The 18,346-nt window shown below is 42.2% G+C and overlaps 1 long non-coding RNA gene across 1 annotated transcript in view; it reads left to right on the forward strand.

Annotated features, from left to right (window-relative positions):
- The first annotated feature begins 9,765 nt into the window (after positions 1-9,765).
- LOC149983247 (uncharacterized) overlaps positions 9,766-18,346 on the forward strand; it is a 49,103-nt gene continuing 40,522 nt past the window's right edge. The window contains exon 1 of the long non-coding RNA XR_016495990.1: positions 9,766-9,956. This is a non-coding gene — a long non-coding RNA (uncharacterized LOC149983247). The remainder of the gene's footprint in view (positions 9,957-18,346) is intronic.

The raw sequence follows: 18,346 nt of genomic DNA on the forward strand, positions 1-18,346 counted from the left end.
GAGACTGCCGAATCGAGGAAAAGGTAAGAATCTCTGGATTCATTTTGTAATGAATAAATTGGTAAATTTCTTTACATTTACAATTCTGTGAACTGTGTTGTGCAAGTTTTAAATTGATACAATACCTGTTAGCAAAGATGTCAGCTAGAGATGATGTGCAGGAGCTTTTATTTTAGGTGTTTCTAAAATGATATTTATTTTCCCTGGTGGAAAAAATATTGGAACCATTTCCCTGTTTGACTGCTAGGTTTTATGGGTACTATGACACCTCCACTGTACGGGCTCTATAGAAATTTCAGTGTCCCAGATTTATATTTAGTATGTTACATCTAGTCTATGAGACCAGGCTGGGTATGGAGAAAACCACATGAATACATGCATTCATCATGCCACGTGCCAACATTGCAGGCTGGTGGTGATGGTGGAGGGTGTGTTTTCATGGCACACATTGGGCCACTTGATAAAAGTTTGAATGCCACAGGATATCTGAACATCACTGCCAATCAGGTGAATCCCTTCATGGCAGCAGTGTATACATCTGCAAACAGATGTAAGGCTAGGATTATCATGTAATGGTTACACCAACATTACAGTGAATTCAGCTTACTGCAGTGGCCTGCCCAGTCACCAGATCTCAATCCAATTGAGCAACTGTGGGATGAGATGGAGTGAGCTATTCGAAGGAGAGATCCACTACCAGCCAACTTGAAATAACTGTGGGAAGCATTGGACTTAACATGGGCCAGCATCCCTGTGGAACGCCATCAACACATTGTAGAGTCCATGCCCTGACGAATTGAGGCTGTTCTGAGGGCAAATGTGTGTGCATCTCAATATTAGGAAGGTGTTCCAAATGTTTTGGGCACTCAGTGTATGTCCTCCAAATTCTGTCAGTCTATTGTTTAACTTTAAAATATACAATATCTAAAGGGATGTAACAAGATAGTTCAGTCCTCAAGTTTGTTATATAGGGTGAGTACAAGACATTACAATTGATGGCTATACATGTGTTTGCAGCAAATAGACCTACACTCAGCAATAACAAAAAACATCAATTTTTCAAAGATAATTTGTAAACTTCCAAATAACTTCACAGATCTTCATTGTAAAGGGTTTAAACACTGTTTCCCATGCTTGTTCAATGAACCATAAACAATGAATGAACATGCACCTGTGGAATGGTCGTTAAGACACTAACAGCTTACAGACAGTAGGCAATTAAGGTCACAGTTATGAAAACTTAGGACACTAAAGAGGACTCTGAAAAACACAGAAAAAAAGATGCCCAGGGTCCCTGCTCATCTGCGTGAACGTGCTTTAGGCATGCTGCAAGGAGGCATGAGGACTGCAGATGTGACCAGGGCAATAAATTGCAATGTCTGTACTGTGAGATGCCTAAGACAGCGCTACAGGGAGACAGGATGGACAGCTGATCGTCCTCGCAGTGGCAGACCACATGTAACAACACCTGCACAGGATTGGTACATCCGAACATCAGACCTGCAGGACAGGTACAGGATGGCAACAACAACTGCCCGAGTTACACCAGGAATGCACAAACCCTCCATCAGTGCTAAAACTGTCTCAGACTGACGCAAAAGGCAGAGAGAGCCTGGACTGAGGGCTTGTAGGCCTGTTGTAACCAGGTCCTTACCAGACATCACCGGCAACAACATCGCCTAATAGCACAAACCCACCGTCACTGGACCAGACGGGACTGGCAAAAAGTGCTCCTCTCTGACGAGTCATGGTTATGTCTCACCAGGGGTGATGGACGGATTTGAGTTTAGTGTTGAAGGAATGAGCGTTACACAGAGGCCTGTTCTCTGGAGCGGGATCAATTTGAAGGTGGAGGATCTGTCATGGTCTGGGGCGGTGTGTCACAGCATCATCGGACTGAGCTTGTTGTCATTGCAGGCAATCTCAACGCTGTGTGTTTCAGGGAAGACATCCTCCCCCCTCATGTGGTACCCTTCCTGCAGGCTCATCCTGACATGACCCTCCAGCATGACAATGCCACCAGCCATACTGCTCATTCTGTGCATGATTTCCTGTAAGACAGGAATGTCAGTGTTCTGTCATGGCCAGCAAAGAGCCCGGATCTCAATCCCATTGAGCATGTCTGGGACCTGTCGGATCGGAGGGTGAGGGCTAGGGCCATTCCCCCCAGAAATGTCCGGGAACTTGCAGGTGCCTTGGTGGAAGAGTGGGGTAACATCTCACAGCAAGAACTGGCAAATCTGGTGCAGTCCATGAGGAGGAGAGGCACTGCAGTGCTTAATGCAGCAGGTGGCCACACCAGATACGGACTGTTACTTTTGATTTTGACGACTTTGTTCAGGGACACATTATTCAATTTCTGTTAGTCACATGTCTGTGGAACTTGTTCAGTTTATGTCTCAGTTGTTGAATCTTGTTATGTTCATACAAATATTTACACATGTTAAGTTTGCTGAAAATAAGCACAGTTGACAGTGAGGACGTATTTTGTTTTGCTGAGTTTAGACAACAAAACTTTCTCTGATGTTGATCACCAATATTTACATTTGCTAACAGACATAATAGTGGCGATGGATGAATAATTCCTAGACGCAATGAAATGACAGCACATATAGTGCTTTAGGTTACGTTACTTTACAGCCTTAATCTAAAATGGATTATATTGTTTTTTTCCTCATCAATCTACACACAATACCCCATGATGACAAAGCAAAAACAGGTTTTTAGACATTTTTGCAAATATATTAAAAAGATACCACTGAAATATCACATTTACATAAGTATTCAGACTCTTTACTCAGTACTTTGTTGAAGCACCTTTGGCAGCGATTACAGCCTTGAGTCTTCTTGGGTATGACGCTACAAGCTTGGCACACCTGTATTTGGGGAGTTTCTCCCATTCTTCTCTGCAGATCCTCTCAAGGTTGGAATGGGAGCATCGCTGCACAGCTATTTTCAGGTTTCTCCAGAGATGTTTGACCGGGTTCAAATCCGGGCTCTTACTGGGCCACTCAAGTACATTCAGAGACTTGTCCCGAAGCCACTCCTGCGTTGTCTTGGCTGTGTGCTTAGGGACCTTGTCCTGTTGGAAGGTGAACCTTTGCTCCAGTCTGAGGTCCCGAGCGCTGTGGAGCAGGTTTTCATCAAGGATCTCTCTGTACTTTGCTCCGTTAATCTTTACCTTGATCCTGAGTAGACTTCCAGTCCCTGCTGTTGAAAAACATCCCCCCAGTATGACGCTACCACCACCTTTATTCACTGTAGGGATGGTGCCTGGTTTCCTCCAGACGTGACACTTGGCATTCAGGCCAAAGAGTTCAATCTTGGTTTCACATGGTCTGAGAGTCCTTTAGGTGCCTTTTGGCAAGCTCCAAGTGGGCTGTCATGTGTCTTTTACTGAGGAGTGGCTTCTGTCTGGCTTCTCTACCATAAATGCCTGATTGGTGGAGTGCTGCAGAGATGGTTGTTTTTCTGGAAGGTATTCCCATCTCCACAGAAGAACTCTGGATTTCTGTCAGAGTGACCATCGGGTTCTTGGTCACCTCCCTGACCAAGGCCCTTCTCCCTCGATTGCTCAGTTTGGCCAGGCAGCCAGCTCTAGGAAAAGTCTTGGTGGTTCCAAACTTCTTCCATTTAAGATTGACGGAGGCCACTGTGTTTTTGGGGACCTTCAATGCTGCAGACATTTTTTGGTATGCTTCCACAGATTTGTGCCTCGACACAATCCTGTCTCAGAGCTCTACAAACAATTACTGCGACCTCATGGCTTGGTTTTTGCTCTGACATGCACTGTCAACTGTGGGACCTCATATAGACAGTTGTGTGCCTTTCCAGATCATATCCAATCAATTGAATTTACCACAGGTGGACTCTAATCATGTTGTAGAAACATCCCAAGGATGATCAATGGAAACAGGATGCACCTGAGCTGTAACGTAACAAAATGTGGAAAAAGTCAAAGGGTCTGAATAATTTCCGAATGCACTGTACATTTTCCCAGAATGGTGTCAGTTTGTCACAGGACCACATCATATGTAATAGTGTTCCTTTGTGCTTTTTGCATCTACAACAGAGAAGTGACATTTCTGGGTGCATTAGATGCATTCTGGCAGGGGTGTAGTAATTATCTTAAAATGCAGAAGTTTATGTCTTAGGTTGTAAGAGCAGGTATGAGCATTTTCACATATCTGTGACCAATGGCTCTCCTTACTTTCTTCCTTTAGATCTGTTTCCCATTATTTCCTTAGGTTCTGAACCATCAGGAACTTTCAATCAAACCTTGATGTACTGTAACTCGGCAATCAACTTCTTTGGAGCAGCAGCTTCTTTCAGTATTGTTTTATCTGCTAGAATCCCTAGGTTCACCCAGACTCTGTTGAAGTGATTCAATAACATTTCAGGGTTGTACAAACTTAAAGAAGTCAGCCTTGGATAATCCAAATGTTTCTTGTAATTGACTGAATGACAGTAAAGATCCATCATAGCACACGCTCAAAATCATGAAAATATTTCCAATAGGAAACAAATAAACATTGAATAAAAGTGAATTTGGATCATGGGTTACCCAGGATAAACTGGACTGGTGACTGGTCAGTTCTAGTTAGTTTCTACCATGACATTGGACGTTTGATTGAAGCTGGTTCTGGGTCATTGATCACCATGCTCCCCTAGGGCTGTGTATTTTATATGACCTGCTCTTTTCTCCACTTATTTTCCCTCTATTTCTTAGATGAACTGAATACCCTCTGTGACATATTTGCTAAATCGGTGGACTTTGAGATTAAAAGGGAAGGAATATTAATATTTACTACCACACGAGAGGGGCTTGTCAGGATAACATCACTGTGCAAAAGGCATATGAGGAACGTTTCTTTCTAGCATCAGTAGTTTGACTTTATTTTCCTCAGCAGACAACATTGACCTCTCTGATTAGGTTGGCACTGAAAAAGCAATTGGCACTGAAACATATACTCAAACATACTCCAAAGAATTGAATCAAAGCATTGGATAGGGGTAGCAACATGCAGGGTAACATTGGATAGGGGTAGTAACATGCAGGGTAACATTGGATAGGGGTAGTAACATGCAGGGTAACATTGGACAGGGGTAGCAACATGCAGGGTAACATTGGATAGGGGTAGTAACATGCAGGGTAACATTGGACAGGGGTAGCAACATGCAGGGTAACATTGGATAGGGGTAGTAACATGCAGGGTAACATTGGATAGGGGTAGTAACATGCAGGGTAACATTGGATAGGGGTAGCAACATGCAGGGTAACATTGGATAGGGGTAGTAACATGCAGGGTAACATTGGACAGGGGTAGCAACATGCAGGGTAACATTGGATAGGGGTAGTAACATGCAGGGTAACATTGGACAGGGGTAGCAACATGCAGGGTAACATTGGATAGGGGTAGTAACATGCAGGGTAACATTGGATAGGGGTAGTAACATGCAGGGTAACATTGGATAGGGGTAGTAACATGCAGGGTAACATTGGATAGGGGTAGTAACATGCAGGGTAACATTGGATAGGGGTAGTAACATGCAGGGTAACATTGGATAGGGGTAGTAACATGCAGGGTAACATTGCATAGGGGTAGCAACATGCAGGGTAACATTGGATAGGGGTAGCAACATGCAGGGTAACATTGGATAGGGGTAGCAACATGCAGGGTAACATTGGATAGGGGTAGCAACATGCAGGGTAACATTGGATAGGGGTAGCAACATGCAGGGTAACATTTGAACAATGCATAACCGAGTATGTCTGAGGGGTACATACTGAGTGGCGGAAAACAACCATTTATTGTTTAGCTCGGCTATGTGTGACATCTGAACGAGGTAAGTGTGTGTTTGTGTGTGTGTGTGTGTGTGTGTGTGTGCTTGCGTTCCCGAGTGTGTGTATGTGAGTAATGTGTTGGGGAGTGCTGATGGAAGAGGGATGGATGCATGAATGAAGATGTGCTGCAGTGTTTTGTAACATTGCTCCCTGGTCCGCAACATCTCTGTCTCAGCCTCACCCTCAGCCCCTGCCTCTATCAGCACAAGAGAGGGGATGGAGATGGAGAGAGGTGGAGAGAACAAGGGGAGGTAGAGAGGAAGGAGAGAGAGAGAACAGGGAAAGAGAAAGGGAAGTGTATGTGGATAGGACACAGAAACAAAGAGGCGAGAGAGAAATGGAGAAGAAAAAAGAACAGAGGATAGAGAGGAAGGAAAAAGAGGGACAGATGGGAGAAAGAAAGGGGAACAGATATCGAGAGAATCAGACAGGGGAAAGGAAAGAGAGAGACAAAAACAGAGTGAAAAAGAGGAGGGAGGAAATATTGAGATCCTCAGAGAGCATTCAATCAAAAGTAAATTAGAAAGCTATGTACCCACATGGCCCTCCACCGTCCCCTGCATCCCCATGACCGAACCATGAAAAACAGACCATTATTCCTCCTCCACTAAACTTTACAGTTGGCACTATGCATTGGGGCAGGAAGCGTTCTCATGGCATCCGCCAAACCCAGATTTGTCCGTCGGACTGCCAGCTGGTGAAGCATGACTTATCACTCCAGAGAACGTGTTTCTACTGCTCCAGTGTCCAAAGGCGGCGAACTTTACACCACTCCAGCCGACGCTTGGCATTGCGCATGGTGACCTTAGGCTTGTGTGCAGCTACTCGTCCATGGAAACCCATTTCATGAAGCTCCCTACCAACAGTTATTGTGCAGATGTTGCTTCCATAGGCAGTTTGGAACTCGGTAGTGAGTGTTTGCAACGGACGACAGACTATTTTTACGAGCTACGTGCTTCCTAGACATTTCCACTTCACGATAACAGCACTTACAGTTTACCAGGGCAGCTCTAGCAGTGCAGAAATTTGCTGAACTGACTTGTTGAAAAGGTGGAATCCTATGACAGTGCCACGTTGACAGTCACTGAGGTCTTCAGTAAGGCCATTCTACTGACAATGTTTGTCTATGGAGAATGCATGGCTGTGTGCTCAATTTTATACACCTGTCAGCAACGGATGTGGCTAAAATAGCCGAATTCACTAACTTGAAGTGGTGTCCACATCCTTTTGTATATAAAGTGTATATCTCCACAGTATGACATTCGAATAATACTGTGAAATTGTGATAATTATGATAACGCCCTTTTAATGCAAGAGCTGTTTGAAAATACCGCCAGAAACTTCAGCCTGTTTTGGTGGGGTGGATTTTTGGCCCCTCCCCACTCAGACCTCTCTCAGACAGTCAAAAAGTTTAGTCAAAAGTATAGCTTTTTTTATGGGGTAGATCAGCTTTAACATTGTAGATATATTGTTGATTCCATCAATGAAATTGTCTGCATCATTTCCAATCTCCCGTATATATTTTTTTAATATATATTTTCCTTTATTATTTTCCCCTAACCCTACCACCCCTCCTCTAATTGGAGTAAACTAATAGACAGCAACACTTAGGCTTCTACTTCCATCTTATACATTCTATATGCTTTTTACAGACACAGTATTTTTAACTGTGCTGTTTCACAAAGGTTCTGAACCTATGTACATTTTATGGACACAGTATATCTTTTTTGTAATAATTATTTTTTATTGAATATTTAAAACATACAATACACTTGCAGTGAAGCCGCTCAACAACTACATCACATTAGTCATCTAACAGAGCGACACACAGAAGCAACCAGGGTCATCCAGAGCGACACACAGAAGCAACCAGGGTCAACACCCTGCTCAAGGGCACGTCGACAGATCTCCCACAAGGTCAAAAACGGGGACCCAAACCAGCGATCCATCAGCCACTGGCCCAAGCTCCCAACAGCCAGGCCACCAGCCCTCCAAGATCCCCCCCACAGTTCCACAAGAGCTGCCCATCATTTGCATTTTTATGAGGGAAATAAGTATTTGACCCCTCTCAATCAGAAAGATTTCTGGCTCCCAGGTGTCTTTTATACAGGTAACGAGCTGAGATTACGAGCACACTCTTAAAGGGAGTGCTCCTAATCTCAGTTTGTTACCTGTATAAAAGACACCTGTCCACAGAAGCAATCAATCAATCAGATTCCAAACTCTCCACCATGGCCAAGACCAAAGAGCTCTCCAAGGATGTCAGGGACAAGATTGTAGACCTACACACGGCTGGAATGGGCTACAAAAACCATTGCCAAGCAGCTTGGTGAGAAGGTGACAACAGTTGGTGCGATTATTTGCAAACGGAAGAAACACAAAATAACTCGGCCTGGGGTTCCATGCAAGATCTCACCTCGTGGAGTTGCAATGATCATGAGAACGGTGAGGAATCAGCAGCTGGGACCATAGTCACCAAGAAAACAATTGGTAACAAACTACGCCGTGAAGGACTGAAATCCTGCAGGGCCCGCAAGGTCCCCGTGCTCAAGAAAGCACATACATAAATGCCTGAAGTTTGCCAATGAACATCTGAATGATTCAGAGGACAACTGGGTGAAAGTGTTGTGGTCAGATGAGACCAAAATGGAGCTCTTTGGCATCAACTCAACTCACCGTGTTTGGAGGAGGAGGAATACTGCCTATGACCCCAAGAACACCATCCCCACCATCAAACATGGAGGTGGAAACATTATGCTTTGGGGGTGTTTTTCTGCTACGGGAGCAGGACAACTTCACTGCATCAAAGGGACGATGGACGGGGCCATGTACCGTCAAATCTTGGGTGAGAACCTCCTTCCCTCAGCCAGGGCATTGAAAATGGGTCGTGGATGGGTATTCCAGCATGACAATGACCCAAAACACACGGCCAAGGCAATAAAGGAGTGGCTCAAGAAGAAGCACATTAAGGTTCTGGAGTGGCCTAGCCAGTCTCCACCAAGTACTAAGTCATGTTTTGCAGAGGGGTCAAACACTTATTTCCCTCATTAAAATGCAAATCAATTTATACATTTTTTACATGCGTTTTTCTGGATTTTTGTTGTTATTCTGTCTCTCACTGTTCAAATAAACCTACCATTAAAATTATAGACTGATAATTTCTTTGTCAGTGGGAAAACGTACAAAATCAGCAGGGGATCAAATCCTTTTTTCCCTCACTGTACATTCTTTCTGACTGTACCAAAACAAAATATATTCGCAACAATATGCAGAGCTGGGATTGTTGTATCCCCCACATACAGTGGGGGAAAAAAGTATTTAGTCAGCCACCAATGGTGCAATTTCTCCCACTTAAAAAGATAAGAGGCCTGTAACTTCTTCTTTAAAACCTGTTATGGACGATACGAATTTTCGCAGCTTTTTGTTAAAAATCGCGCAACATTTCAAAGTCCTGCTACTCATGCCAGGAATATAGTATATGCATATGATAAGTATGTGTGGATAGAAAACACTCTGAAGTTTCTAAAACTGGTTAAATTGGGTATGTGGCTATAACAGAACGTGTTTATCAGTAAAAATCCCTGGTAAAACTGTTTACCAAAAACAAAAACAAAATATTTGTCCGCCATTCAATGAATTGTTTAAGACGAGAGAAAATATATGCGAACCCCCTGTAAACGCCTACAGCTTCCACACGATGTCACCATTGCTATCAATATCAGAATCATTTATCCTTGGTTACAACACGAATAGACCCCTCCCTTCTTGTGGCGCACCACAGTATGTTGTGAAACTGAAAAAATGGACAATGTTTTCCAGACTTGCTGCTATCGAATACAGATCGCCCCATGATCAATTTGATACATCAGTAATGTTTATTAATACCTAAAGTTGGTTTAGAAACATCGTTTGAAGTGATTTGTAAAAGTTTATAGGCGACTTTTGTAATTTTAAAAAGTGAGTTGCGTCTTGTAAATTGACTTTTTGCAGCATCAGACTGGCCTTCAGCAAATGACATTTTGGGTATACAATGACGGATTTAATCGGGAAAAAGACCCAATTGTGATGTTTATGGGACATATAGGAGTGCCAACAAAGAAGCTCGTCCAAGGTAATGAATGTTTTATATTTTATTTCTGCGTTTTGGGTAGCGCCGGCTACCGCAAAATCTGTTGTTTACGTGTCGTGCTGGTATTTTGGGGGGTGCATGCTATCAGATAATAGCTTCTCATGCTTTCGCCGAAAAGCATTTTACAAATCTGATTTGGTGGCTAGAGTCACAACGAGTGTAGCTTTAATTCAGTACCTTGCATGTGTATTTTTATGAAAGTTTGAGATTTAACGAGTACTAAGTAAAGTACTATAGGTGGTGCTCTGAAATTTCCGCTGAGCGGTCCCTGTACAGGGACCACCTCCATAAAAGGTTATTAAGAGGCTCCTCTGTCCTCCACTTGTTACCTGTATTAATGGCACCTGTTTGAACTTGTTATCAGTATAAAAGACACCGGAACCACATGGGGGGACCTAGTGAATGAACTGCAGAGAGCTGGGACCAAAGTAACAAAGCCTACCACCAGTAACACACTACGCCGCCAGGGACTCAAATTCTGCAGGGCCAGAAGTGTCCCCCTGCTTAAGCCAGTACATGTCCAGGCCCGTCTGAAGTTTGCTAGAGAGCATTTGGACGATCCAGAAGAAGATTGGGAAAATGTCATATGGTCAGATGAAACCAATATTTAACTTTTTGGTAAAAACTCAACTCGTCGTGTTTGGAGGACAAAGAATGCTGAGTTGCATCCAAAGAACACCATACCTACTGTGAAGCATGGGGTGGAAACATCATGCTTTGGGGCTGTTTTTCTGCAAAGGGACCAGGACGACTGATCCGTGTCAAGGAAAGAATAAATGGGGCCATGTATCGTGAGATTTTGAGTGAAAACCTCCTTCCATCAGCAAGGGCATTGAAGATGAAACGTGGCTGGGTCTTTCAGAATGACAATGATCCCAAACACACCGCCTGGGCAACGAAGGAGTGGCTTCGTAAGAAGCATTTCAAGGTCCTGGAGTGGCTTAGCCAGTCCCCAGATCTCAACCCCATAGAAAATCTTTGGAGGGAGTTGAAAGTCTGTGTTGCCCAGCAACAGCCCCAAAACATCACCGCTCTAGAAGTGATCTGCATGTAGGAATGGGCCAAAATACCAGCAACAGTGTGTGAAAACCTTGTGAAGACTTACAGAAAACGTTTGACCTCTGTCATTGCCAACAAAGGGTATATAACAAAGTCTTGAGATAAACCAAATACTTATTTTCCACCATAATTTGCCAATAAATTAATTTAAAATCCTACAATGTGATTTTCTGGAGAAAAAAAATATCATTTTGTCTGTCATAGTTGAAGTGTACCTATGATGAAAATGACAGGCCTCTCTCATCTTTTTAAGTGGGAGAACTTGCACAATTGGTGGCTGACTAAATACTTTTTTGCCCCACTGTATATATAAAACATCCTATAGGTTGCAAGAATTTTGTAAAATAATTTTAATTCCAAAAATGCAACCAGTGGAACCATTGAAGAAATATTGCACAGAAAAAGTATTTTGTTGACACAGCTTCTAAAATGGAGTATCATGTCAAGTATTTCATTAACTGTAAAACCACTCATGTCATCTACAGATTGGAATGTCCACAGTGCAAGGTGTTCTACATTGGACGGACAAAGAGACGCCTTCAAGACCACTTAGCGAAACACAAGTTCACCATATGGGTAGGCAAGTCCTTACACCATGGCAACCCTGCCTCCCTACAAGCTATGAGAATTAATCATCTTCTGGCCTCAATTAGAAAAGGGGACCATCTTAAACATCTAAACCACAGGGAATGTTTGGGGATTTACAAACTACAGGCCACTAAGTACCCTGGTTTAAATTAAGATATGGATTTCTTACCTTTCCTGTAGGTTCGTGAGAGGTCCATTTACTGTCATCTTGTGAACTTTTTGCTCTATTGCCTTCAGCTATGTCTAGACTGTTGTGGTCCATGTTTGCTGTGTTCTAGTGTACTATAAAATAAATGGCTCTCCTATTCTTAGCACTTTGCTAAGAATGTGTATAGTATTGCTTACTAGGTAATGTCCAGTGAATTCTGTAACCACCTCTTCAAATCACAGTTGATTGGAAAAAGCTGTTCGAAAGAGGACATTGTATTATCATATCGTTGTACTCCCTGACAAACGCCATGCAGCCGAAACGCATCAGAGTTTTTAAACTTTGTTTCCATTGAACATGCCATACAAATGAAGGCATTTTAATACACTATAAGAAGAGTGCAATGGTCCTCCTTTCTTTTTGTTGACAATTTTACCCATTTTACCAAAGAGCACCTTCTGTCTACCAAAATCTACTATTGTGTACCTTAGCAGCTTTTCCCTTTCTTCATTTTTTATACAAGAAAAATTCAAAGTTTTCAATCCGGTGTTGTTTTGTGTATCAGTTCATAAACCATATGCCATGGAATTGGTACATCAAAAATGTTTTTCCAACAATTTTTCAATCTGTATGGCACAGCTATTAATGAACTGCTAAGATGCTATTTTTGCTTATTTTTAAACATTTTAAATAAAAAGAATCACACTAAGGTACTTAATTGTTACCCAGAAATGATTTGATTTTGAGATCAAAACTGCTGCATTGGACCTTTAAGCTTTGTACCTTCCTCTGGCATTCTTATTGTCTTTGACTTTAGCCAGTGCTGCTGAGAGAGAGGGGGGGGGGGGGTTGGGGGGGGGGCATGAATGACATCAATGCTGTTGTGTCCATATAAATATATGAAGGCTTGATGTTAACATTAGAGCCCTACTGGAGACAAGAGAGAGGAACGTTCAGAGGGGTTTTGATCATGTGCAGACTTTTGGTCAGTCGGAGAAGACCTACATTAAAAGGACATTAAAGAAGGGAAGATGGTTGGTACACAACCTTGTAATGAGGTGTGGGAACCAGAGTGATTTTGATTTGTGGGGAGAAAGGAGAAGAGGAGTGCCTCTTTATTATTCTTGTGGCTGCTCCTTGGTTCTTTAGGACCGTATAGATTTTTGCTGCTGTTAGTAGGCATTCTTGGTTTTCATCAAAAGAATCTGGGCTATTTTTGCTCTCTTTCCATTACCGATCAGATTCACATCCCTACCGCTGAAGTAATCAGTGCCAAGACCAATCTTCAGAGAGTGAATTTACAGTTTAACTGCTCTTGACTGTCTCAGTCTTCATATATAAAGATGATGACTGGATAGTTGGAATATAGGACATGTTTAGATAGTGTCTATATAAACACAGTAGCGTGGCTGATTCCCATTTAGATACATCTGATCCATTTAATTCAATTATAAATGGGTGTGACTGGACCTGCCTTGGCCTTATATTTTCCATTCCAATTCTCATTGACATCACTTCACATTTCAACTTGATTCAGTCAGAAAATCGGAGGATAGATTGTGCTCAGTTTCAGGCCCTGGAAAATGCATTGTGTTTGTAGCCAGAGGTTTAAAGCTTTATCCCCTTAGTGAGCAAACAAACACAGGAGTCAGAAAAAATTCTGATGGCCAGAACTTCGCTTTCTTTGGATGAAGATTTGAATAATTCCTCAAGACCTTGTTGCAATTGACTCCACTGTTTCCCAAGTAACCTGAAGAGATATTGCTTATTTTCCATTAGCCAAAGCAGCCTCAATTGCCTCACTGTTTGTATCCAATAAGTAAATAAAGCTCAAAGGGCATAATTGGCCAAATAAAATTAAGTCTTAAATTGATTGATAGGTAGTATAATGATGCTGGAAACATAATTATTATGAGGTTTTAGGAGGTCTCCACATTGCATCAGGAGTGAAACTCTTAATTATCTGCTAAATTGTGAGAACAATGTGTTAAGATGCTTGACCCACAGAGCAAATCACCAAGGACATTCTATTCTCCTTTTGTTTGCAACATAACTAAATTGATTCATGGTGTTGCCAGCTCTCTCTCTTTTTTTCTCCCTCTCTCCCACTTTTTGGCACACTCTTTATATAAATGAAACAGCGGCTAACTTTGTTGGCACTATTGTCAACAGGGCTATTTTGGAATTTAGCAAAGTGGGAATTCATGTGCAACAGAATGCAGTCTTTGGCATGTTATTTCTCCCTATGAGAGCATTACCCAGTTACTTTGGTTTTGGAGAAGAATAACATGCTCAGAATGTCATAGATGTAGGATCATTCTTTTGTTGCTGAGAATTTTCCTGCACAACACGAAATGCAAATTTGTAGTGTATTGAAGGTTTGTAATTTCCACTTTAAAATGTCAGACTTGATTTGCCTAACATAATTTTTTTTTAAATTCCATTATTTATCATCCACGTAATAATTAACATTTCATGTAGCTGCAGGATTATTTTCCTGCTGTTGCAAAATGTCTCAAATTAAGATGCTACATCTGTAGACATGTTTCATTGGCCCTCGTTTGACACTCAAAAGAACATGTCTTGCCAGAATAGAGAGTGACCCTTTTCTAGCCATGATGATGACTTCTCCAAACGTTGCATCACCACTTTAAAAAATGGTCCTTGGACTCCTGAGATTGTTCCTCTCATGTCTCCACTTTTAACGGTCGGGGCTAATGAGCTTCCAATAATAGTTCAGTCATTTGGAAGATGTCAGTGTTCAGGTTACAGCTTCCTGTCTGCTAAACCTCACCGGACCGTATTCCTGATGGATCAACGCTCTAATTTGCTTTACCTGATGATGAGCATCCCCTTTCCAATCTATATATCCTCAAACTTTCGTCAGGGGTTCCTCTTGACCCAGAAAACCACGACGATTACAACACACCAGGGTAGTGACATTAGCATTTTCCCTCTTGTTTGTACAGTGAGTGGGATTCAAGTATGAGGTCAAAGAATAATTAATCTATTAAGTAGGACACTGTGAAGGTTGAGCTCTATATCTTCAAGAAGCGATTTGTATCGAAAGAGACTTTGAGGTCACTAGTGCCAGGGATAATAGATGAACAACCAATTCTTTCATTTTAATAACTGTCTATTTTATGCAGTGCATACAGTGTGATGTGTTACATACAGTATGATCGAATCCTACTTATAACATCTACAGTACAGGGTAAGTGCATGTGGTAGAGGTAAAAGGACACATCCTTGGAGGATCAACTAAGGGTATACCTACAACTGTCTCCACAATACCCTCGCTCAACACACACACATTTAAAATATATATATATATATATATATATATATATATATTTCACCTTTATTTAACCAGGTAGGCTGGTTGAGAACAACTTCTCATTTACAACTGCGACCTGGCCAAGATAAAGCAAAGCAGTTCAACACAAACAACAACACAGAGTTACACATGGAATAAACAAGCATAGGACATAGTGGCGAAATAATTGCAATATAGCAATTAAACACTGGAGTGATAGATGTACAGAAGATGAGTGTAGAGTAGAGATACTGGGGTGCAAAGGAGCAAAATTAAAAAAAATGGTAGTTAGATGGGCTAATTACAGGTGGGTTATGTACAGGTGCCGTGATCTATGAGCTGCTGTGACAGCTAGTGCTTAAAGCTAGTGGGGGAGATATGAGTTTCCAGCTTCAGTGATTTTTGCAGTTCGTTCCAGAGAACTGCAAAGAAAGGCGGCCGAAGTAGGAATTGGCTCTGGGGGTGACCAGTGAAATATACCTGCTGGAGCGCTTGCTATGGGTTGGTGCTGCTATGGTGACCAGTGAGCTGAGATAAGGCGGGACTTTACCTAGCAAAGACTTATAGATGACCTGGAGCCAGTGGGTTTGGTGCCGAATGTGAAGCGAGGGCCAACCAACGAGAGCATACAGGTCGCAATGGTGGGTAGTATATGGGGCTTTGGTGACAAAATGGATGGCACTGTGATAGACTATATCCAATTTGCTGAGTAGAGTGTTTGAGGCTATTTTGTAAATGACATCGCCGAATTCAAGGATCGGTAGGATAGTCAGTTTTACAAGGGTATGTTTGGCAGCATGAGTGAAGGATGCGTTGTTGCAAAATATGAAGCTTATTCTAGATTTAATTTTGGATGGAGATGCTTAATGTGAGTCTGGAAGGAAAGTTTACAGTCTAAACAGACACCTAGGTATTTGTAGTTGTTCACATGTTCTAAGTCAGAACTGTCCAGAGTAGTGATGCTGGGCGGGTGGGCAGATGTGGGCAGCGATCAGTTGAAGAGCATGCATTTAGTTTTACTTGCATTTAAGAGCAGTTGGAGGCCACGGAAGGAGAGTTGTATGGCATTGAAGATTGTCTGGAGGTTAGTTAACACAGTGTCCAAAGAAGGGCCAGAAGTATACAGAATGGTGTCGTTTGCGTAGAGGTGGATCAGAGAGTCACCAGCAGCAAGAGCGACATCATTGATGAATACAGAGAAAAGAGTCGGCCCGAGGATTGAACCCTGTGGCACTCCCATAGAGACTGCCAGAGGTCCGGACAACAGGCCCCTGATTTGACACATTGAACTCTGTCTGAGAAGTAGTTGGTGAATCAGGCGAGGCAGTCATTTAAGAAACCAAGGCTGTTGAGTCTGCCGATAAGAATGTGGTGATTGACAGAGTCAAAAGCCTTGGCCAGTCGATGAATACAGCTGCACAGAATTGTCTCTTATCGATGGCGGTTATGACATCGTTCAGGACCTTGAACACACAACCACCCAACCACACACACACTTGGACACGTACGCGCCCAGGCACGCAGACACAAACGTGTGCATGTACATGCACACACACACACACACACTACAGACATGCACAGATTAATTTAGGCCAGACATTATCCTGCCCCCACATAGAAAGGTGAAAGGTCAACCAAACTGAAGCATGCAGTATGGTCCACTGCAAATCCTCCAAGCAATACACTGATAAACAGCTTAAGGTTCCTCAAAAGAGATTCATGATCTCAGAAGAGCTACCCTGTTTAATTCCCTTTAATCCTACCTTCACATTCTTTCTCTTCAATCACTCCCATTGTCTTGTATTCCCTTGAATCTGCCTCTGTTTAAAGTGCCAGGGTGTTTTCTTTGAGCCCTCATGTGAACGAGCGGATTGTTCTTGGTGAATATCTGAGTGATCCCAGAAGGGGTCTCTCTCTCTAGGCGCTCTTACATAAGCCAGACACCGCTGTGTAAAGACACTCTTGTTTCTCAAATAACTAAGCCACATCTTTCACTAGTTCTTCATTTTATCCCTTTAAGGTCCTAACCCATATATCCAGGCGTTGCCTGCCTGCCTCCATGCACCACTTTAGCCTTCCATGAATGGAGCATTTTGGAAAAACTCTGAAGGGATTAGGGAATGGATTTTTTTTTTACCAAACTCGTTTCCCTTCAGTTAGTGTTCCCACTGCCCTGGTTCTGAGGGGTATAAACATGGCCAAAATGTTTTTTTTTTGTGGGGTTTTACTCTTTTCCTCAATAAGTTTTGGCTGCATTCAGAGTTGAGAGAGTTGGTTTAGGTAATTATTCCATGTCCCTGACATTATTTAATTCAGGTTGAGGAGGGTGACAGTGTACATGCACCTCTCTCCAAATAAACACTGTTGTCAAGAATTAATCAGTCTTACCTAAGCTCTCTTTTTCAGACTTGGACTGTACCAGATAGTATTGCTTGCTGAGGTTTGGGATAAGATGTTATTTCTAAGCATTTCTCGCATAGTTTACGTAATGGCACAGTGAAAGAACTGTCTAGTAATGCAGTCCACTTTGATTCACATAGATTAAATAACAGTCTTAGTGCATACTGAGCCCTCCAAATCATCAAGAGGATGTATCCAAAAATATCGTAGTCAGGCAGTTTTTCACTATGCACCACAAGCACCTGAATACAGTTATTTGAGATGCTATTATGCAATAGGCTACTGTAGGCCAGTGGTCCATTTTTTTTGTGCCATAATCAATTTACTGAAGGTCTGCGTAAAATGCTTGCTTTGCACTCAACTCAGCCTTGCAGTGTGTACATTGCACTGCATAGTGTAATGCTGAATGACTTATGAATAGGGTTTCATAGGGTTATTCCAACGCTATGAATCATAGGGTTGTTATGTATCCTACCAATACCATTCAAAGCATGTTGATGCTTGGAGTACTGTACCAATATGATTACACAAGTGAACCAGAACTGCCATTATGCTTTGAGGTTAAAATGACTCATTCTCAAAGACAGAGGCCCTATTTGATTATTCAATATGTTCTATGAAAACAACATTAAGGAATAGATTCAATGATTGCAAGTGATGAAGGATGAACTTTTCTAAAAATGGTATCATACATATTATGGGATTTTCAAATACATTACCTGTTCAGAAGCACACAATATCACTGACTGCATCAAATGTGCTTGGAGGAATAGTGCTCTGAGTAAAGTGCACAGAATAGAATGCCATAAACAAAGAGCATGGAGGCAGACTCAAGCCACTGTAGCTTATTATCCCCCCCTA

Source organism: Oncorhynchus mykiss, chromosome 5 (genome assembly GCF_057628025.1).
Source record: "Oncorhynchus mykiss isolate SJ-2025 chromosome 5, ASM5762802v1, whole genome shotgun sequence".
NCBI classification, from domain to species: domain Eukaryota; kingdom Metazoa; phylum Chordata; class Actinopteri; order Salmoniformes; family Salmonidae; genus Oncorhynchus; species Oncorhynchus mykiss.